The following is a 6335-nucleotide window of genomic DNA, read 5'->3' as shown; positions in this document are numbered from 1 at the left end:
TGTTTAAGCATGATAGAGTAGATAGATTTACCCTAAAGTTCACTCAGATAACAGTTTGTTTTATCATATACGCACTCCAAATCTGTCCTAGCTGGTTCAACCCATTGCCTCTGGTTCTATAATATACTTCAGAATGTGTTTGATACAGAAGGGGACCAAGGGACCTTTAGAACAGAATGGCAGATTGCTATTTAGAAGGGGCTGCGTGTAGCTTGAACTGAGTGGGACCTAGTGTCATTCAGCTCTCCCCGTGCTTGCCTGACTCTCCTCTCCTGCTCCTGCCTCTGAGAGCTGCTCTGCTTCCTTTCACCCCCAGGTATCTTGTGGCAGTGCTTTCTCCCTGTTTTCTGTCTTCTGTCCATTGTTCTGGATCACAGTAATGTTTTTCTTCTGTGTTACCTAAGGACCTACTACTATGACCTACCTAAGAACTACATGCCCCATTCATGCATTTCTAATCCTGTTCTGTGCCCCCTCTTTAGGTAGGGACCAAAGACTCATGGCACTAATTCAATCTACCCTGTGAACCCTCTTGTCTGGCAGGGAGCCTAGACTCTGACTGACGAGTCCATCCATCCCTGTGACCAGAAGACTTGTTTCCAAACACAGGCAGTAGACCCTCACCTAAGACTCACTTGAGGATCATGGATCTTGTGCTTGCCTCCCTGGCCTTTTCCAAATTTCCTCTTCAGGTAGGAATCGCCAATTCATGCCATTTCCACCACCAACCTCCCTCACCCCTACCAGCTCCATCCACCCTGGGGACAAAAAGACCAGCCATCTCCAAGGAAAGGGACAAGAACAACACCAGTAATTCCATACTCCTAACCTCCCTTAGGACATGTGTCCCATTCTCTTCTGACCTCCCAGTCCAGCCCCTCTATTTCAAGGTTGGTGTCTTAAATTCATATAACCAAACACACCAGCTCACACTGCTTTTGATAAAACTCCAGAAACCTCTCCAGATTGGCTCTGAGAGTCTTCTAACTTGACAGGGGATCTGATGTTGGGTTGAGAAACCTCACTTAACATTAGATGAAATAGAACTACTTTTGATACACCATTCCAACACCATCATCCAACTGCCTGAAGCTAGTCTCAGCTATTAATTTCCTCCTTTTAACCACCAGAAGTCAATTCTGTCATATCCTGTAGCTTGATACTTATTTTTACAAAGAAAGAATGTGGATGACAATTCCAGGGAGCCGGTTTATCATAAAAGAATACAGCCTTCATATTCTCCCCCTCCTCTTTTACTGAAAACAGATTATTTTCTCAATAATATATCATATATCTGATTATGGTTTCCCCTTTTTGTACTACCAATTCCTTTCCACTCCTACCCTCCATCTGGTGCCACCCCCTTTCTGTCTCTCATTAGGAAGCTAACATGCTTGTATGGGGTAATAATAAAATGCGTAAGATAGAACAAACAAACAAACGAACGGCTGAACAAAATGGCACGATCAGGAAAATAAGAGGCATACAAAATAAGCTCACTCCTGGGAAGTTTGACACACTAGACTGTGGGTCCCTAGATATAGGCAGAGTCTAAACTTACCTTTCAGAACTCATACAACTGATGGTGGATGCAATCTTAGAGTCAAGGTGAGCTCGCTGTCTACTCATTTGAGTCTGTGACCTGTGGAAGATGAACCACACTTGGATGACTAGCACCAGGGGTCAAGTGGGACAGAGGCAGATTACAACATTCAGCTGTCTTCTAATTTCCAAATGAAAAGAAGAAAATGGAACCAGAAATTCTGCCTTATATAATAGACATGAACATTCTGCCGTCACTAAGGAAGAGGAACAGAGAACCATTGCTAAGTTCAAGATTTGGAGAATATCAGATTCACTGGAGAACGTGGAAAGCTTGAACTTATTCACAAGTGAAGCAAGACAGCTTTGGAAAGAAAAAGACAGTCCAAATATTAGATATGTGGGGAAATTTGGAGCACCTCTGACAGACTTCAGATCAAAATGAGATCAGGAATGAACTAAGCTCCCAGTGAATGGTTTTCCCCAGAATGTTTTCCTCAGTGTTAAGGAAGGACTTCCTAGGAAAGATTTGTTTTCTGTAGTAGCAAAGTTACAAAACATTAAGTTTCATGCAAGGGTTTTCTTGGTAATTGACCAAAGATAATGAATCTGCCAAGTAAGAGATCTAGTGCTGATTCCTGCTTTCCCCAGTGACTCAAGGGATAAGAAGAGACCTTTATAATTGAGGAATCATTTATGCTTCCTACAGTAAGAGTAAATTGGAGTGCAGTCCAAGAACGTGCCAGTGTGTATGGACAATGCCAGGCAGCAGACCCAGTTCAAGCTAGGTTTTACCTACCATGGGAAGTCATTATTTGAACGGTCATTATGGACACATACATTACACAGTAGCAACTTGGAGAAACAGAGGGCAGATTTTGACAAGGTAGATTAATTGAGCCCTATTCAATTGTCCTTAATGTATGGAACTCACGTGCCAAACCTTCAGCCCTTTCTGGTGCACAGCTACCACACACTGATACGTCACCTTCACAACAGACACTTCAGCTTGGCCTCAGAACTGATCCACTATTTCTCCAGGAATGTCCTACCAAGACTAGCTAAAAGCCACCACCACACATAAATAACTCCTTAACCAGAAATAGTTGTGAAGGAAGATCTAAGCAGTAGAGATGCAAATGGGCTCGTCCATAGCGTTAGGAAAACCAGAGCTCTGATATACAAAGATACCATCCTGTCACTGGAGAGAAGCAATCAAGAGAAAGAAAATGGACGTTCTTTGACTCATTTACTCAGTTGAATTCTTAGTGGTAGTAGATGGTTGTTGCTATTACCTAGCATGTTGCCTGGTCAACTAACAGAAGTGACAACTTCATGCACACCTCCCTGATCATGCCTGACCAGTGCTTTATAGTGGAAGTTGACATAGCCTTGTTGGGATCATGTTTAGCAAATAGTGCTCTTTGTGTTGTCATGTCAGAGCAGGTGAGCATTTGGGCCTATTCAACTACTGGAGAGCGGCAACCAAGTCTCTCTTCTTACTTGGTCTTTGGCAGTTAGTTAAGGTGCAAGACTGGGAATGGCTAGTTCAATTTTTCCAACAAACGAAGTGTCATGTGCAGAAAGTGACCCCAGACCTTGATCAAAATAAGGATCATAGGATGGAGACTCTGGAAGGAAAGTCATTATTGATTCCCACTTCTCAAGCTGGAGAAGTAACTTGAAGCAAGTAAAGTAAATTAAGTATGTAATAACTCAGCACACACACACACACACAAACACACACACACACACTCACCCATACACCCACTCATACACACACTCTCTCTCACACACACACTCACACACACATTCTCTCTTACATGCACACACACACTCTCATATTCTCTCTCTCTCACACACACACAAATGCACACATACACACTCTCTCTCTCAAACACACACACACTCATACACCCACTTACACACACACTCTCTCTCACACAAATCCACTCTCTCACACACATTCTCACATACACTCTCACACACACACTCATACACACACACGCTCACTCACTCTCTCTCTCTCACACACACACACTCTCTCTCACACACACACACTCTCACATACACTCTCTCACACACACTTACTCTCTCTCAAACACACACACACTCATATACCCTCTCTCTCTCAAACACACACACACACTCTCACACACACACTCTCACATACACTCTCTCACACACACTCATACACACACACTCTCATTCTCTCTCTCTCAAACACACACACACACACTCATACACCCATTCACTCTCTCTCTCTCTCACACACACACACACACACTCTCTCTCTCTCTCACACACACACACTCTCTCTCACACACACACACACTCTCTCTCTCACACACACACACACTCTCACATACACTCTCTCTCACACACACACACTCTCTCTCTTTCACACACACACTCTCTCTCTCTCTCTCTCTCTCTCACACACACACACACACACACATGGACTGAGAGAACATTTGACTGGGCTTAAGGCAGATAAAAGATCTGTGATAGCATAATGACAAGCTTCTCACAGTATATATCCAGCGAAATAAGCCCATCCATCGATGAAATGGGTTCTTCCGCCTTCCTAGACAAGTTAAAGCAGAAAAACAATCGCTTCTTTCTTTCAGACCAGTGATGCAAAAATTCCCTCACCCCAGGCGCACTTCCAAACAGCAGCTTCCAAAAGGTCTGTCATTTCATTTTTTTTCTTTTTTATGTTGAAATTGTCTAAAAGGAGGTTTTCTTGGCTTAGAATCCAAACAGCTCGAAATTTTCTGAGAAAAGGCAAGGCTTTGTTCCAGGTGAATCAGTGGCTGACCTCACTGGAGACTGGTGAACACAGAGAATCAGAAGAAGATGCTGATTAAAGGACCAGCGGAAGCCTCCCATGTGCAGACCACACTGTCACTACGACACAACTGTGTTTGCCCTAACCACCATGAAAGTTCATTTCAATGCCCTGTTTTCATATTTAAAGCAGGACTGCACAGAAAAGGGTTGGCTGTGCATATGTTTTTGTAGTGTAATGTCTTGATTATTTTCTGCCATTACATATTCTAGGAGTGTCTTCAATATCTACACAGTATATGAGCAGCATGCAGGAATTGCAGTGCAAGTCCTCCAGCAGAGGTGGCCTGTGGTAAGGATTCTCTTGGCTGTCCATTGTCACAGACGGTTTTGAGTTAGAAAGTGGAGCGGCGGTGCTGAACACTTAGAAATGGATTTTGTTCAGCAGCATTGCTCATCCCGTTTGTTGTCACAGAAACGTTCTTAACTGTAGTTGACGGCTTTTGCTTTAATAGCACGTTGCCTGCATTTATATCCATTGTCTGTGCTGTATTTTAAATATTCTGTGTCTGGGCAAGTTGCACAAGTTTTCCTCATGCAAAGTTGATCAGTTTTGAGAGATTGTCAGTGTGATAGTGTGAGTGTGTGTGTGTGTGTGTGTGTGTAAAACAAATAGTGATAATTTGATTTTTTTCTGTTGAAGCATTGAACTTATTTATTGAGTCTTGTTCATGCACCGATCTTACATAGTTGCATTTGTCAGCTAATGTTGTGATGCTTGAAATCCAGAGCCTGTCTGTCCTGAGGAAATCAACTGAGGTGATAGACAAGGAAGCACTAAGTTGGAGAGCCCCACTTACTAATGAGGCACATAGGTTCACTACAAATTCCCCAGATGTGCATAATGGAACTTGGCAGGCATTTTCAGGAATAATTTAATAGGAGGTATTTTTTTCAAAGGGAATGAAATCCTAAGTGATACCGAGATGCTAATTATGGAGAAAGTAGATAAAAAAAATCCTTGAGGAACATGATTAAGGAGATTTGGAAAAGGGAGCGGCCAGGAGATGAGCACCCTTTTCCCAACCCCTGCCATTATTAGTGGTACTGTGTTATGCTTGCACACAGGATGCTATCATAACTGTCCCTTGAGAGGCTCTACCCAGCAGCTGACTCAGACAGATGAAGAGACCCACAGCCAAACAGTGTATGGAGCTTGGGGACTCTTATAGAAGAATAGGGGAAAGGATTGTGGGCCCCAAAGAGGATAGGAACCGTACAGGAACAGAGTCAATGAACCTGGACCCCTGGGAGCTCTCAGAGACTAAGCCACCAAGGAGCACACATGGGCTGGGATGAGGCCCTGGCAATATGTAGCAGATGTGTAACTCAGTTCTCATGACTGCCTTGTCTGGTCTCAGTGGGAGAGGATGCACCTTATCTGGCAGAGACTTGATGTACCAGGGTTGGGAGGATACCCAAGGCAGGCACCCTCTCAGAGGTGAAGTGGAGAGGAGATAAGGGGTACTTTGGGAGGGGCGGGGTGGGAGACTGAGCATTGTTTGGGATATAAATAATTAAATAAAAAGCACAGGAAGAAAAGTCCCTTTCATCTCAACATTTTTGATCATTCTCAGTGCACTTTGCAGATAGGATTTATTCATGTGGAAAACTTACAGAAACTCTACACTAAGTCCAGTAACATCACATTTTCTGAGCGTTTTTTTTCTTTTTCTTTTTTTCGGAGCTGGGGAAGCGCTCTACCACTGAGCCAAATCCCCAACCCCTCTGAGTGTTTTTTTTTTAAAGATTTATTTATTATTATTTTATGTATATGCATACACCGTCGCTGTCTTCAGACACACCAGAAGAGGGCATCAGATCCCATTACAGATGGTTGTGAGCCACCATGTGGGTACTGGGAATTGAACTCAGGACCTCTGGAAGAGCAGTCAGTGCTCTTAACCACTCAGCCATCTCTCCAGCCCCTTCTGAGCGGTTTT

Source organism: Rattus norvegicus, chromosome 18, assembly GCF_021556685.1.
Source record: "Rattus norvegicus strain SHRSP/BbbUtx chromosome 18, alternate assembly SHRSP_T2T, whole genome shotgun sequence".
Lineage (NCBI taxonomy): Eukaryota > Metazoa > Chordata > Mammalia > Rodentia > Muridae > Rattus > Rattus norvegicus.
Note: the sequence above shows the minus strand (reverse complement) of the source record.